We start from the raw sequence: 18,888 nt of genomic DNA, 5'->3' as shown, positions 1-18,888 counted from the left end.
GCCAACTTGTGGCTAAGGGCTTTGATGACTCTTTGTATAAACAATCTTTTGTTTAATATAATTTACACTTTTATTAATGGCAATGACTTTATCTTTCTTCATATTGTTATATTGTGATATACTATTGTTGTTTTGATAAAGACCTTGAATATACTATAGTGTATGTAAGATGTGGTAGAACATGGAGATGTCTATCATGAAACACATCTTATAGTCACTGTATATTCTAAACTGTTCCTAGTCGATTGAGCCGTCCGATAATAAGGATAAGGATCGCTCGAGTTTGAGACTAGCATTTGCGATGCAGAGTACCACGTTTCATTGGTAAGGAACATAGAGATGTTCGAAGCATGCAAATGGATATTCATATGATGAATGATCGAACTACCATATCCGGACTTTCCAAGTGGTTATCACTTATCGAGTGGATAAAGTCCGCGGTTTTGGTTGTACACCATTAGTCCTTACTACTTGAAACATCATTGAGACTCTATATGCTAGTACTGTGCTTTGACTCGTTTACCGACTCTATTGGGGTCATCAGGTGTCGGGATTGGGTACAGTTACAACACATATAGGAGTCGATGCTTTGTTGTCAAGGATTCACCACATACTTGCGAGTGTGGATATCCTATGCGATCTGAGGAGATATTAGTGTGACGAATCTCTGGCCAGAGTACATGATGTGGTTTAAGAAATGGTTTCTTAGTAGCACATGCGATGTCACTATTTGATCTTCAAGATGTATTCCATAGTTATCGAATCTCGAACGACTCTCGATATACCAATGGTTGTTGATTCGATCGGGATATATGGATGAAGGGACCGTACTGTACGCTAACCAAAATCTATTGGTTCTTGTAGGCACTATCAGTGATACCTAGGGAATCATGGGGCGATGTTGCTAGGCGCTCTTACCATGATTCGATGGGCAAGTCGGAAATTGTTGTTCCGAGTCACAAGGAGTTGTGAGCCCACGGCTAGCTGTATCCCTGAACCATTGAGGGTCACACAGTGTAATGGATTTTTAATCCCCGTTGAGATAGTTAAATTTAAAGAGTTAAATTTAATGAACAAAGAAGTTGGACTTCTTAATTATGAGTAGAGGAGTAAGATTTCCTAAAATGACATAGGGATGAACATTTTTGGAAATCACTGAATTCGGATTCAGAAAAATTTATCTTGACTTTAAAAGGTGCAGAAATGGTTTCTGTGCACATTGGTGAAATCGGTTTATCAATCGGAGTCACGATGAATTTTATATTAATTTCTGAACATGCGGGCATTGCTTGTCGGGCTTGAACTTATGACTAATGGGCCCTAAGCTGTTAGTGGCCTACATTATAAATAAGTTATTGCAGTACAGAAATTACACACAACAGGCATAATTTTCGAAATTAACTAGGGTTTTGAGACCTAGTGGCCGCCGCCCCCCTCTCCCCTCTCTGCTCGAAAAACCCAGCCTGTGAATTTTGAATTTGCAGTCTGGTTTAACGGATCAAATTCGTTAATCTCTTCGTAGAAACTTCTGATAGATTTTCTAGTGCAATCTATCAGAGGGATTAAATATCCGTTCGTGGACCTGATTGAAGAACAGTTCGTCCATCAGTTCCAGGGATATACAACAAGAGCAGAGAAATCTGTTGGTGTCCAAAATCTCGATTCGAGATTAAAGGTAAAATTTTTATAATCGTTATTTAATTTTTACACACACAATTTAATCGTAAGGTTGATACCCATTATGGAATCATTCCATATAAAAATTTTAAACTTCCGCTGCACCGGGTATCAATCCTAATTGATCTGACCGCCGCGTTCTCCAACAGTGGTATCAGAGCCAGGTTGCTCAGACCAAGCGATTAAATTAATCGATTGTACAAAAATTTTTTAAGCCTCGGTTTTTTGAAACAAAATAAATATTTTAAAAATAAATTTTTTTTTTCGGGCAAAAACCCGGGCAGCGATGGTCGCTGCCCTGCGCAGCGCGGGGCGCTGCACAGGGCGGCGCACGGCGCTGCCCAGGGCAGCGACTAGGGGCAGCCGGGCTGCCCGGCCCGACCCCATTAGGGCGCGGGCAGCCCGGGAATGTCCCGGGCGGCCCGCGGGAAAAATTAATTTTTTAATTTTTAAATTAAATTTTAATATGTTAAAATTCTATTTTTGGTCCGATCGAAAATTGTTTTTGATTGGTCCATGAGGCGTCGGATCGAATTGTTCGAGTCCGAAAATTTTAAAATTGATTTTTGGATAAATTTGAATTTTTGGAAAATTTAAATATTTTATCCGTTAAATTGAATTTTGAAATTAATTATTTTTGGTACAATTGATGATAAGATATGATCTTATGGATATATTGAGTAAAATATGATTTTATGTATAAAATTGGATTTTATAGATAAAATATGATTTTATTTGATAAAAAGATAAAATATGATTTTGTATATAAAATAAGATTTTATGTATGAAATATGATTTTATCCTTTTAAATTTAAATTGCCATTGCATGTTATCCAATAAATTAATTTTGAATTAAATGTTATTGGATAAGGATGATCGATTGCCATGACCAATTTTGTAGGTGTATGTTAGGAATTTACATTTGTTTTTATTGTTGTTGGTTTTATTAATGGGCCTGGTTTATGGCCCAATATGAATTGTCATATGTAATAAAAGTGGGCTTGGTTTATGGCCCGTTCCCATCCCTTAAAAATGTATCCCCTACTTGTCATTGTTATTTATTGTAAATACATTAGATTTAGTGGGAGATCAAGATTTGAAGACGGTGGTGGGCCCAGCAGACAATAAAGACAGAAGAAATGTAAATTGGAAGCTCAATGTAATAGGATTGCATTGCATACTGCATATTACCTAGTATTGGACTAAGACTCGTGATTGGCAACCACGGGTCGATTAGAAATGGAATCGATCATCCTATATAATATGTGATATTATAGTTGTATGCATGTTTTAGACAAAATTGTGTGAATCCGACAAGCATACAAAATTTTAAAAATGATGAGACAAATTTTTATAATTAAAATCCCTCATTTTAAATATGATTTAAAATTGATATCAAGATAAATAAAGGAAATTTAAATTTGTTTAAATGTTCCTACCTTCCATCAATGATCAATGTATGAGATGCTACCCGCGGATACGGTCCGGCTCATATTATTGGGGGGGCCCGTTCGTCGGAAAGCTGTACATTGGATCGACACATGTTGTAAGTTGGGTGGAAATCCCATGGGATCGGCTCATATTATTGGGGGATCCACATGGCGACCGTCCATCACAACTTAATATTGATGGGTCATCTTGACATGTCACAATAAACGGCGTCATATTATTGGGCCCTTATTGGACATGAGGTAAAAACATGGAGGTTGCTTTGGAAGCAATTGGGCTCTACCTTTTGAAAATTATGGTTGGCTGATATTATTCGGGACCATAGTTTGTCAATTGGACTCCATGTTCTCACTAAGGAAAACAGTTTCTCGTTTTCACTAGAGGGTAGTGAAATCGTTAAAATAGTGGGAGTGAGATTCATAAAATAAATTTCGCCTATTTTATGTCTTAGTAAATTAATTAAACAATCATCGATTATTTGTCTGTTTCAACTCAGTATTTCATTACAATGAATTTGTAATCCACATGTTCTCGAACAAAACAAACTTTCTGGCGCAACTATACGGAATGGTTCCATAAGTTAAGATTGTCATGAGTTCGGAAAAGATTTTCTAAGTGTTAGAAAAGGCTTCTCCGAAAACAGCCTCAGCTGATGTAACTACCGAAAGGTTGGCCGAACTAGAGAAATGGTTGGACCATGATCTCAAGGCCAAATGTTACATGCAAAAATTCGACAAGTCTAAACAAGTTTGCCATTACTGCAAGAAACTCGGTCATTGAAAACGTAACTGCAAGGAATACCTCGAGCAGTTGCGAACTGCAAAGGGTATGTTTTACATTGAAATAAATGTTTTTCTTAATACTACTTCTTGGGTATTAGATACCAGATGTAGATCTCATATTTTCAATGAGTTGCAAATGATGACAAGAAGTAATAGGCTAAGGATGGGTGAGACCCAGTCAAGGCTCGGAAATGGTTCCAGAGTTGAAGCTAAAGCTGTGGGAGATATTTATTTAATTTTGCAGAACGGTTTTAAGTTACTTTTAAGAGATGTTTTATTTGTTCCGGATTTGATTAAAAACATTATTTCTGTTTCTATGCTTGATAGAGATGGTTATTCTTGCAATTTTGTGAATGAGATTTGCAATATTTACAAGAATGAATGTTTGATTGGAAATGGAAAACTTGAAAACGATCTATACAACTTAAAACTAAAAGACGTTCTAATAAATTATGTTGATAAACCGGCAACAACAAACAAAAGGAAAATCGATAGCCAAAATCCGGCAAACCTTTGGCACGCTAGGCTAGGTCATATTTCCTCAAGGAGGATGAACAAGCTAGTGGGAGAGGGCATGTTTGCCTACTTGTGAATCCTGCCTAAAAGGAAAAATGACTAAATCTCCTTTTAAGGGGAAACCTGAGCGTAGTCAAAATCTGTTGGATTTGATCCATACAGATGTTTGTGGTCCATTTAGAGTTGGTAGTCAATATGGCCACACCTACTTCATTACCTTTACTGATGATTATTCAAGGTATGGGTATTTATATTTAATGAAATATAAGTCTGAAGCATTTGAAAAGTTCAAAAAATTCAAGGCTGAAGTAGAAAACAAGTTAGGTAAAAGTATTAAAGCACTTTGATCGGATCGAGGTGGAGAATACTTAAGTACCGAGTTTTTGGACTATCTAAAAGAGAATGGGATTCTCTCTCAGTGGACTCCTCCTATGACACCACAGCTTAATGGTGTATCGGAGCGTCGTAATCGAACTTTGTTGGACATGGTTCGATCCATGATGAGCTTCACTGAGCTTCCACCTTCGTTTTGGGGCTATGCGCTTGAAACGACGGTATTGTTGTTGAACAACGTCCACACTAAAGCAGTGGACAAAACACCATACGAGTTATGGAATGGCAAAGCTCCTAAGTATTCGTACTTGAGGATTTGAGGATGTCCTGCTTACGTGAAGCGGACAGTGGGAGATAAGTTGGATAGTCGATCCAGCTTATGTTATTTTGTAGGGTATCCGAAGAATTCAATCGGATATTATTTCTATTATCCTGCTGAAACAAAGGTGTTTGTTTCAAGGAATGCCACCTTCTTGGAGAAGGAGTTCTTATTGGATAAGAAAGGCGAGATGATGGAACTCGAAAAAATTCGAGAAGAACCCGAAATACAAAATAACGATCCTACATCTCAGGAATCATTGATAGACACGCCTGTACCTAGAAAATCCGAGAGGATTTCTAGACCTCCTATTCGATATGGTCTTCTTCTTGAAGGGGATCAAGATGAACCCGATGTTGGATGTGATCCAAGAAACTTCAAGGAAGCAATTTCTGATGCGGATTCAAATTTATGGCTTGAAGCTATGCAGTCGGAAATAGATTCGATGCATACAAACCAAGTTTGGTCTTTAGTAGATCCTCCCGATGGAATTGTTCCAATAGGGTGTAAATGGATCTACAAGAGAAAGCTTGGGCCTGATGGTAAGGTATTGACCTACAAGGCGCGATTGGTGGCGAAAGGTTATACTCAAAGACAAGGAGTTGACTATGATGAAACCTTTTCACCAGTTGCAATGTTCAAGTCCATAAGAATCCTTATTGCCATAGCTGCTTGGTATGACTATGAGATATGGCAAATGGATGTGAAGACTGCTTTCCTTAATGGAGACATTAAGGAAGAAATCTATATGAAGCAGCCTGAGGGGTACACATCCATGGGAAGCGAGCATAAGGTATGCAAGCTTCAGAGATCAATTTATGGTCTAAAACAAGCATAAAGAAGTTGGAACCAGAAATTTGATGAAACAATAAAGGATTTTGGTTTCATCAAGAACCCGGAGGAACCATGCGTGTACAAGAAAGTAGTTAAGGATGCTGTGACATTCTTAGTACTTTATGTTGATGACATCCTACTCATTGGGAATGATGTAGGGATGTTGCAGTCAACAAAGATATGGTTATCAGGTAGATTCTCGATGAAGGATTTGGGTGAGGCATCCTATATTCTTGGGATACAGATCTATAGAGATAGATCTAAGAGAATGATAGGACTCACTCAATCAACCTACATCGATACCATATTGAAACGGTTTTCAATGGATGGGTCCAAGAGAGGACATCTACCCATGTGTCATGGAGTTTCTCTATCCAAGTCTATGTGTCCCAAGACGGATGAAGAGATAGAGAAAATGACACATGTACCATATGCGTCAGCCATAGGTAGTATCATGTATGGGATGATATCTACCAGACCGGATGTAGCATTTGCTCTGAGTGTCACGAGCATATATCAAGCTAATCCCGGTCAAATGCATTGGAAAGCCGTGAAGGACATTCTTAAGTACTTACGAAGGACTAAGAATATGTTCATGGTATATGGAGGAAGAGAACTAAAATTGGAAGGCTATACCGACTCTAGCTTCCAAAGTGACGTGGATGACTCGAAGTCAACCTCTGGATTTGTGTTCATGCTCAATGGCGGTGCTGTCTCTTGGAAGAGTTCCAAGCAGGACACCACAGCGGATTCCACCACTGAGGCAGAATACATTGCAGCATCAGCTGCTGCTAAAGAGGCCGTTTGGATGAGGAATTTCGTCCAAGAGTTGGGCATCATTCCTGAAGTTGTTGGTCCAGTCCCGGTGTACTGTGACAACACGGGTGCCATTGCTCAGGCAAAGGAACCAAGGTCTCATCAAAGATCCAAACATGTACTAAGGAAATACCACATCATCCAGGAGATTGTAGAAAGAGGAGACATCACTGTCGAAAGAGTGGCCTCTGCAGAAAATATCGCTGATCCACTTACTAAGCCCTTGCCAGGACCATTATTTGACAAACATCGCGAAGCAATGGGTCTACGTAGTATGACTAGTTGGCTATAGGGCAAGTGGGAGATTGAAAGAGTGGGTGCCCGGTGAGCCAACTTGTGGCTAAGGGCTTTGATGACTCTTTGTATAAACAATCTTTTGTTTAATATAATTTACACTTTTATTAATGGAAATGACTTTATCTTTCTTCATATTGTTATATTGTGATATACTATTGTTGTTTTGATAAAGACCTTGAATATACTATAGTGTATGTAAGATGTGGTAGAACATGGAGATGTCTATCATGAAACACATCTTATAGTCACTGTATATTCTAAACTGTTCCTAGTCGATTGAGCCGTCCGATAATAAGGATAAGGATCGCTCGAGTTTGAGACTAGCATTTGCGATGCAAAGTACCACGTTTCATTGGTAAGGAACATAGAGATGTTCGAAGCATGCAAATGGATATTCATATGATGAATGATCGAACTACCCTATCCGGACTTTCCAAGTGGTTATCACTTATCGAGTGGATAAAGTCCGCGGTTTTGGTTGTACACCATTAGTCCTTACTACTTGAAACATCATTGAGACTCTATATGCTAGTACTGTGCTTTGACTCGTTTACCGACTCTATTGGGGTCATCAGGTGTCGGGATTGGGTACAGTTACAACACATATAGGAGTCGATGCTTTGTTGTCAAGGATTCACCATATACTTGCGAGTGTGGATATCCTATGCGATCTGAGGAGATATTAGTGTGACGAATCTCTGGCCAGAGTACATGATGTTGTTTAAGAAATGGTTTTTAGTAGCACATGCGATGTCACTATTTGATCTTCAAGATGTATTCCATAGTTATCGAATCTCGAACGACTCTCGATATACCAATGGTTGTTGATTCGATCGGGATATATGGATGAAGGGACCGTACTGTACGCTAACCAAAATCTATTGGTTCTTGTAGGCACTATCAGTGATACCTAGGGAATCATGGGGCGATGTTGCTAGGCGCTCTTACCATGATTCGATGGGCAAGTCGGAAATTGTTGTTCCGATTCACAAGGAGTTGTGAGCCCACGGCTAGCTGTATCCCTGAACCATTGAGGGTCACACAGTGTAATGGATTTTTAATCCCCGTTGAGATAGTTAAATTTAAAGAGTTAAATTTAATGAACAAAGAAGTTGGACTTCTTAATTATGAGTAGAGGAGTAAGATTTCCTAAAATGACATAGGGATGAACATTTTTGGAAATCACTGAATTCGTATTCAGAAAAATTTATCTTGACTTTAAAAGGTGCAGAAATGGTTTCTGTGCACATTGGTGAAATCGGTTTATCAATCGGAGTCACGATGAATTTTATATTAATTTCTGAACATGCGGGCATTGCTTGTCGGGCTTGAACTTATGACTAATGGGCCCTAAGCTGTTAGTGGCCTACATTATAAATAAGTTATTGCAGTACAGAAATTACACACAACAGGCATAATTTTCGAAATTAACTAGGGTTTTGAGACCTAGTGGCCGCCGCCCCCCTCTCCCCTCTCTGCTCGAAAAACCCAGCCTGTGAATTTTGAATTTGCAGTCTGGTTTAACGGATCAAATTCGTTAATCTCTTCATAGAAACTTCTGATAGATTTTCTAGTGCAATCTATCAGAGGGATTAAATATCCGTTCGTGGACCTGATTGAAGAACAGTTCGTCCATCAGTTCCAGGGATATACAACAAGAGCAGAGAAATCTGTTGGTGTCCAAAATCTCGATTCGAGATTAAAGGTAAAAATTTTATAATCGTTATTTAATTTTTACACACACAATTTAATCGTAAGGTTGATACCCATTATGGAATCGTTCCATATAAAAATTTTAAACTTCCGCTGCACCGGGTATCAATCCTAATTGATCTGATCGCCGCGTTCTCCAACACTGTTGTGGGGATCCGGGTTGCTAATCTCATCTTAGGGCAATTAACGATTAATATACAATTAATCGAACAATAACAGGACCCAGGTTGCTAATCTCATCTTAGGGCAATTAACGATTAATAGACAATTAATCGAACAATAAAAGAATATTCAAACCAAGAGCAAACAAAATTTTTTTTTAAAGAAGGCCCCTCGCTCGATCGGGTAAATTCGCCCGATCGAGCGAGCAAGAAAGTCCAGCTCTCGGGTCTGAATCCATATTGGTCTCGCTCGATCGGTGGAAATCACCCAATCGAGCGAGCCCAAAAACTCACTTCTCTGCTTTGGAAATTCACAGGCCGCGCTCGATCGGTGGAGTTCACCCGATCGAGCGGGCACCCTGTCCAGAAAAATAAAAATGAATCTTGTTGTACAATGTGATTCCAAAACTTATAAAACTTTCATATAAACTTCTAAACATGCTTCTAGCTAATTTACATGCATTCAAACTAATATCAAGTGATCTAGAATACATTAACTCTCAAGTATAAATCAATACTTGACAAAAACAACCTATACAAAGGTTCTTTCTTTCTAACATGTTTACCAAATCATAAATACATGTCATCTGCTTAAAACCCGAATCACCACATGCTATCTCTCTTCTCAAGCTATCCAAGCCAACTCTAGCTTGATCATGCCCCAACCTGATGCAATGCACACATACAAACAAAACAACAGCCGGATAACTCCGGTGAGAATAAATCTCAGTATGAAAGACATGCATATACATCATGAAAGCATATGGAATCTATATGCCATACTAATCTAAAATCATAAAACATGTAATAACATGTAGATCATAGAATCATCATCTATTCTTAAATTCTTAAAGCATAACGATTCATCTACAGCAATAGCATACATTCATATCTAGAATAGCGTATTACAACATGCTAGCATTTATAACTGCATAATCTAAACCATAAAAAACTCTAGGTTAATGCATAAATGCAATGCATGTGCCAAGAAATAGGCTATCAAATCTGATACCAATAAGCTTAGTTCTTGGGATCCCGGGGAATAAAATCTTTAACTAAACACCGACTCTCCCAATCGAGGTGGTGTTAAATATCTCAATTCCCCTGACTTTGGTGCAACTATAGTGAGTCATCTAGCTCTGGATATAAATCTATATTCCGTGCCATGAGTCATCTGACTCTGAAAGTAAATCTACATTCCATGCCACTCAACTACAGTTATCCAAACGTCATATGCACTCTAGGCCATTCTGCCCTTTGTGCTATTCAAGGTAGGGTTCAAGATGAATGCAACATAATCTGTATGCATTAATCAAATAAATACTGATAAACATCTTGAACACACAAGTCAATATTCATATCAACAAAAGCAAGTAAATCACATAAGAGCACTTAAACAACTAAGTATGTGATTTCAGGATAACTCGAAAACCACCACGTTCTCGAGTTGTTCTACCTGGAAAGAATAATGTCAACTCATACCTTTCATCGCGATTCAAACCTCTTGAATCTGTTGCCAATGCTGATCATCTCAACGCTAGCCAAATCGGTCATCAAAATCTGCTCATTTCAATCAGTGCTACTTGAAGGTATTGTTGATTCAACTTCAAACACGTCAAGTCATTCGAACTTGAACTCGTCGATTCAACTTCGATAATCTTCACTTCAAATCTAAAATGGTTTATAACATATCTAAACATCAATATCCAATCTGAATCGATGTTTCTTTAAAGCTTATACAGTTCAAATCGTGCTAATACAATCGGAATTCAAACCGACGTCGCAACTATTCGAGTTCGATAAATCTTTCGATTCAAATATCATTATATCTTCATTCTAAACATAATCTCATATTCAATTCCTCCACAATCAACTTGAATATAATCTCTAGACATTTAGAATGCATAACAAGTCAAAATCTTGAACCGGCGGCGTAACGGTACGATTTCGATCTTTCCAAAAGCTTAAACATCAATATGATCATCATCTTAACAACAAAACATCATCAATTCCAGCAGCATAACACGTGAATGTCATCCCCTAAAAATCAGATTTCTGAAAAATCTTTCTAAATTCTAAAACATGTTCAAACGACGATCTTTTCACGATCCGTCTTAAATATGCTATCGTCGTATATGTTAAAACATGTTTATACAATCAAATCTTAATTCTAACAACAACTTAAAATTAAAACATGGTAGAACTTCATAAAACTTACGTCAAAATGTAGCACTCGAAGCTGTGATCGCAAATATATGCTTAATCGAAAATTCTACTGGGCGGATTGAATTTAATCGGGACTTGAAAGAGCAAAATTGGCTTTGGAATGAATTTTCAGAACTCTCGGCTTCAGCTGCTGTATATCCACGTGAATGAAACTAGGAATATGTGAAAAGTAGATATATATTGGCCTAAGTGCAATTTAGTCCCTGAATTCTTCAATAATTGCAATTTGGTCCTCGACCAATCTTTTAATTTAATTTCAATCCTAAATAATTTAAAAATATTAGAATTTAATTCTAAACTCTAAATATTCTCAAATTAAATATTTTCGAATTAAAATTAAATCATTTCGGACCTTATCGCATTTTAGTCCTTGAATTTCTCAATATTTGCAAACTGGCCCTTGCTCGAATTTCTTCCTCAAATTAAATCCTTGATATTTATAATCATGGAATTCACATCTTAAATTCCATAAATATCAATTCAAGTATTTTTAATCTTTTAATTTAAGAATTCTGGATATTAAAATCTTAAAATTCGAAAATCCTCAAATTAAATATTTCTGACCCGAACTTGAAATCTCTAATTTCCATACATTCTTAAATTCATCTTTTCTCTCTTATTCGGAATTTAAATCTTAAATCCCGTAATTAAGAACTTAATATTTTCGGGCCTTACAATATCACAGTTTTGCTTTTATGCTGAATAAATCGTGGATTTATTAACCCCCACTTCATAATTACAGATCTTTTTTAACCGTTTACTCCAATGATTTTTCATGGTTTTTTTTGTACTAGCAACACTTGGTTTTCAAATTCTACGGAGAAAATCTACCAGAAATTGAATAACACAAGAAATGGCACGTTGTTCAACTCAACCAACGTACAGGTTCAGTCATTCGCTTAACTTTAACTCCGACTAAATGCTTTGTATATATATTTGCATCTTCTATTAGCTTCCTATTTACCTAGACTATCCAACTTACCAACTTTAATAGGTGTTAGAGAGTCCTTTTAACAATATTTTAAACAACGTAAAATTCAAATATAAATAGACTGATATTTCCTTGCTCTATCTTTACTTACAATTTTTTTTTAAAAAAACTAAACCACCAAACAGATTCACCACACTTTACTATACTCTGAATTTCCTGTCACAATTAGAAATAAAGATATTTACATTTTTGTTTTTGAAGAATATATTGGCTTCAAAAAACTTAATAACGACTTTTTGGGGGAAAAAATTAAAAAAGATTTTGTTTACTTACGCTTTAGTCATTAGCTTCAACTATGGTTATATGTAGGGTTATTTAGTTGAAGAAACTCTTATCTTGTAATATTCTAAAATTTCTGTCTTTGTCTATTTTACTTAGCTATAGAAAAATTAGTTAGTTTTAGCAAGACACATTGCTCAAATTTCTACTCCTATAAAAGATAAGTTCCAAAATATTTACCTTATATTGTCATATTTTTTGTAATCTAATACTTAAAAAGTTTGCGATAATGTGAGACCTCGATTCTAAACAACTAATCTCGGAAATAAACAACAATAAGGCATTCAAGATCCAAGATTAAAAGCAATAATTTTTTTTTTTTGAAATGAATAGTGCTCCGCTCGATCGGTAAGATCTTACCGATCGAGCGAGCCAAAAATTCCTCACATTCTGTCCGGGTAAAACCAGCTCCGCTCGATCGGTAAGATCTTACCGATCGAGCGGCCAACAAAATGCAAAAACAGAGAAAGGCAAAAATTGCCATCGCTCGATCGGTAACATCTTGCCGATCGAGCGGTGACATAACAGAGTAGAAAAACAGCAAAATTCTAGGTGAAACTCAACCCTAAACATTCAATTCATATCCATGCATTGCAATCAAACTTTCTCCAATTAATACATAAAGTTCTAGGGTTGTTCAACCGCTCCAAAGTATAGAATATGCAATGACAACCTTTAAACAAAAGCTCGCATAATCAATACAACATAACAACGAAGTTCGATATCGAAACATGTTCTAACATAAACTAGGTAGACATGCTGACACGACTCCTAGACCGAGTCCCACTACTAGCTCTCCCTCTTGTTGCTAAGCAGGACTTCGCTGACTTGATCCTGCCTCACCTGTTGCCAAGTACACATACAAAACCAAGCAACAGCCGGATAAACCGGTGAGAAAGATACTCCTAGTAAAAGCAACATAACAAGTAATGAAATCAGTAAACATGCTTTCCAGACAACACGTATTCAATATCAACGTAATGAAATGCATGTCTTTAAATCGGGATATCAAATCTGGTAAACGAGGGATTGCTGGTGTGCTTATGGGATCCCGAGGATGAGATCACGTGATGACTCACCGACTCTCCCAATCGAGGTGATGCCACGTATCCCACTCCCCTAGACTTTGAGCAACTATAATGAGTATGCTAGCACCAGGCGAAACGACTATGACCTAGCTAGGCCACTCAATCATAGTTTCCAAACGTCTAAACAAAAAAAACGGTTCTGCCCGCTGAAATCAAAGTTGGCTCAAGATGAATGCATAACCAAAAACATAACATAAGCTTCATAACAAAACTCAACTAATCAACAAAATACGAGTTCAATATGCTAGAACAAGTATTGATGCAATATGTGATTTGAAAGAGAAACTCGAGAACCAACTGTCCCGAGTATGCTATCCCGCTAACGATGACTGCTTTTACTTTTCAATGTCGTAGATCCAACTCTGGAAACGCTACAACAAAAGTTTTAAATCAAAAACTAAACAATCCCAACAACAACAACAACGGTACAAGGTAGTCTCTTTACCGATCTTCGTCCAACTCTTGACGTTCAACAGCTGTTAATTCCGGGCTTGACAACTCCAACGAAACTGTACGGAGACAAAAGATGATCAACATCATCGAACAAACTCAAAGCCCAAAGTACAACAACTCAAATGGTTCGAAATATCAAAACTCAAACCGACGGCATAACGGCTATAAACTGAATAAACCGAAAATGCAGACAGCAGTTCAATACCGATATCAGTACGAATAAATGCTAAAACAACATTATCAAGGCAATTCCAACAAATCTCAAAACCCAAATTTTCGAACAAGGCTTCCGAAAATCAAAACAATTCCGAACGACGCTCAAATTCAAAACCGACAGATAATAAACGATCAGAACTCCGCCAAGAACAACATACTCGAATCTCAAACGATTCTAACAACATCCAAAAACTAGAATTCATCTGATCGTATAAAAAATTACGATATAACGGAGCTCTCGCTGCAGTGATCGCTAAACTGCCTTCAGAATTAATTTCTAACGGTCGGATCAAGCTTGGACTGAAATCAGAAAGCTTGAAAGCTCAATGGAGCGTCTTCAATGGAGGAGGCGTGCAAGGGGAAGGAGAGGGAAGAATGATAGGTCAAAGCAAAGTGTAGATAATATATAAAATCCACTATTTGCATTTTAGTCCCTGAAATATCCAAATTTTGCAAAAAAAACCCTGATCAAAATCAAGTCGGCTCTTGAACTCTGTAATCTTCGATTAACTCAATAAACTCATTTAAGATAAAAATGGGGCGTTATAATTCTTCCTCACTAAGAAGAGATTTCGTCCTCGAAATCAACGGGAACCACAACTCATAAGATAGAATAAAGAACTAAAGACAGTAAGAAGAAATCATGTCATCCGAATAACTCCGAAAATCGCTGTCTCATGTCAGATTCTGTCTTCCAAGTCGCTTCCTCGACGCTGTGACGGCTCCACTGCACTTTCACCAACGGAATCAACTTAGTTCAGAGTTGCTTCTCCTTCCGATCAAGGATCTGAATCGGTCGCTCAAAGTAGCTTAGAGTCTCGTCTAACCCGGCTTCATCAGGCTGAAGAACATGAGAAGGATCTGGATGATACTTCCGCAGCATAGAGACGTGAAAAACATCGTGAATACCAGATAAAGATGGAGGAAGTGCAAGTCTGTAGGCAATATCGCCTATCTTCTCGAGAATCTCGTACGGCCCGATGAATCTCGGAGATAACTTCCCTCTCTTACCAAATCTGACAGTACCTCTGAAAGGAGAAATCTTAAGGAATACACGGTCTCCCTGCTCGAAACTCAGAGGTCTACGTCTGACATTCGCATACTTTTCCTGTCTATCTTGAGCTGACCTCATTCTCGACTGAATGATCTTAACTTGCTCTGCCATAACTCGAAGCATATCCGGTCCCAAATCAGGTGACTCGGACAAATCATCCCAAAACAATGGAGATCGGCATTTCTTACCGTACAATGCATCAAAAGGCGTCATACCGATACTCGCTTGGAAGCTGTTGTTGTAAGAAAACTCGACAAGAGTCAAAGAATCTTGCCAACAAGTGCCAAAGTCTAGCACTACCGCTCGCAGCATATCCTCTAACGTCTGGATAGTCCGCTCTGACTGTCCGTCGGTTTGAGGATGATAAGCTGTACTCAGGTGCAATCGAATACCAAGTGCCTCTTGTAGACGGTGCCAGAAGTGCGAAGTGAATCTAGGGTCTCGGTCTGAAACGATCGACTTCGGCACCCCATGCAATCTCAAAACATTGCTAACATATAACTCAGCCATCTGATCATGACGATACATCATCCTGTACGGAATAAAACAAGCAGACTTCGTCAATCGGTCGATCACTACCCAAATAGCATTGCATCCTCGAACAGATCGCGGTAGCTTCGTGACGAAATCCATAGAAATGTGATCCCATTTCAATTCAGGAACAGATAGAATGTGCAATAGATCTCCTGATCGCTTCCGCTCTGCTTTCACTTGCTGACAGTTCAAACATCGAGATACAAAACTCGCAACATCGCTCTTCATTTTCTTCCACCAGAACTGATTCTTCAGATCGTTATACATCTTACGACCTCGAGGATGAACACTGAACCGGCTGCAATGGGCCTCTCGAAGAATACGCTTTCTCAACTCCGAAATATCAGGCACAACAATACAGTTATTCACAAACAAAACATCATCTCTAACCTGGAATTTAGACTGATGCCCAGATCGGACTGAAATCGGAATGCTCGGCTCAGACTTCTGTGCTTCTCTGATCGCAACAAACAACTCCGGCTCAGCTTGAATAGCAAACACTCTGATAGTCTTCCTATCTGTTTCAAACTCTAAACCAGAAGTGCAAAAATCATCGATCAACTGAGAAACACCGATAGTCGAAAGAGATAGAGAACAAAGCTTTCGGCTCAAGGCATCGGCAACTGCATTCGACTTTCCGGGGTAATACTTGATCTAATAGTCGAAATCTTTCAACAGATCTAACCATCTTCTCTGTCTCATATTCAACTCTGCCTGTGAAAATAAATACTTAAGGCTCTTATGGTCAGAAAAGATCTCGAAAGATTCACCATAAAGATAGTGAGGTCAGATCTTCAAAGCAAAAACGATCGCAGCTAGTTCAAGATCACGAACCGGATAACGAGTCTCGTGCGGCTTCAGCTGCCTCGATGCATACACTATCACATGCTTATGCTGCATAAGAACACAACCCAAGCCTCGATTAGAAGCATCACAATAGACTGTAAAACCCCCAGTACCTTTCAGAATAGCAAGAATTGGAGCACTGGTCAGTCTCCTCTTCATATCAACAAAGCTAGCCTCACAATCTGCAGTCCAGACAAAAGGCGCATTCTTCTGTGTCAGCTGGGTAATTGGCTTGGCAATAGACGAGAAACCCTCGATGAATCGGTGACAATAACCAGCTAAACCCATGAAGCTTCGGATCTCAGGTACTGATGTCGGTCTAGGCCAATTTATAACCGCTTCAATCTTGCTGGGATCGACAAAAATCCCATCACCTGAAATGATATGACCGAGGAAGACAACCCGATCTAACCAGAATTCACATTTAGATAGCTTGGCAAACAACTGCTCAACTTGAAAAATTTGCAAAACGGTCCTCAGATGTTCTGCATGGTCAGTACGGTTCTTCGAATAGATAAGAATATCATCGATAAAGATAATGACAAACTCATCTAAATAGCGCTGAAAAATACGGTTCATCAAACCCATAAAAACCACTGGAGCATTAGTCAAACCGAACGGCATGACTATAAACTCAAAATGACCATACCTCGTTCTGAATGCGGTCTTATGAACATCTTCCTCTCGCACTCGCAACTGGTGATATCCTGACCTCAGATCAATCTTTGAATAGACAGAAGAACCCTGCAGTTGATCAAAACGGTCATCTATTCTAGGTAAAGGATACCTGTTCTTAACTGTAGCCTGATTCAATTGGCGGTAGTCGATACAGAGCCGCATAGAACCATCCTTCTTTTGAACAAATAGAACCGGAGCACCCCAAGGCGATACACTAGGTCTGATGTATCCCTTGGCAATCAAGTCCTCAAGCTGCTCCTTCAACTCTCTCAGTTCAATAGGTGTCATAAGATAAGGAGCTTTGGAAATAGGTTGAGTACCTGGCACCAAATCGATGCTGAATTCGATCTCTCGAATAGGTGGCAATCCAGGAACATCTTTCGGGAACACATCAGCAAAGTCTCCAACCACTGGTAAATCTACCAAATCTGGGCTAGATTTCAGTACATCAATGGCATAGACCAAAAATCCTTCTGCACCTCTTTGTAACAAACGAGTCATAGACAACACTGAAATCAAAGGAATTCTAGATCGAGAACCCTTACCAAAGAATTTCCACTCGTCTGCCATTTCAGGTTTGAACCTGACAAATTTCTGAAAACAATCGACTGTTGCCCTTTACTTGGTTAAAGCATCTATACCGACAATACAATCAAAATCTGACAGTCCAAGTACAATAAAATCGAACTCTAACAAATTTCCCTCAAAACAGAGTTCATAGTTCTTGTCTAATCTGATAGAAACAATTCCTCCACCCAAAGGTGAAGTAACAGCTACTACAGTAGGCAAGGCATGTAATAACACAAATTTCTCAAAGATAAAGGAATGGGAAGCACCTGTATCTATCAAGACATGAGCAGAATAATCAAAAATCGAACAGTTACTTGCTATAACCTTGTCTGGTGCTGCCTGAGCCTGATCCTCTGTCAGTGCAAAGACACGTGCCTGCTGTCTCGGAGGCTGGTTTGCAATAGAGTTACCTCCCTGTCTGTTCTGCTGCTGGGGCTGGAAAGAGTGCACTGCAGACGAATGCCTCTCAGGCTGAGCTGTAGGTCGAGATGAACTTCCACTCTGAGCTCGATCTCTGTTACGCTGAGGGCACACCTTAGATAAGTGTCCCGGTTGCTGACAGGTGCTACAGTTCCCGAAGACTCCCACACACTGATCCAGTGAGTGTCTTCCCTCACACTTGTTGCAGTACATGGATGAAGATCCAGAACTCTGTCCTGAACCAAACTTTTGGGAACCACTGGAACTAGATGAACTGTTCCCCTGCTTCTTCAACTATTTCCCTCTTGCTTTATACTGATCCTTTCTGTTTCCCCCACTGTTTCCACCTTCGTACCTCTGTTGTTGGTTCTGAAAATGAGGTGGATGATTCTGATGCTGAGATGGTTGGTTCTGAAACTGTCTCTGCTGCTGAGACACCATCTAATTACCTCTCTGCCTCCACAAGCCTGCTTCCGCTCCCTTTGCGTGATTTATGGCATCCGCAAAGTTATATGGCCTAGCGGTGTTTACCAACGTGAAGATGTCTGGATTCATGCCGTTGATAAACTGATCAGCTTTGGCTTCTTCACTGTCGGCAATGTGCGGGGCAAAAAGCAACAAGCTGTCAAACTTGGC

The sequence above is a fragment of the Henckelia pumila genome, chromosome 1 (assembly GCF_033568475.1).
Source record: "Henckelia pumila isolate YLH828 chromosome 1, ASM3356847v2, whole genome shotgun sequence".
In the NCBI taxonomy this organism is placed as follows: domain Eukaryota; kingdom Viridiplantae; phylum Streptophyta; class Magnoliopsida; order Lamiales; family Gesneriaceae; genus Henckelia; species Henckelia pumila.
This window is presented reverse-complemented; position numbering follows the sequence as displayed.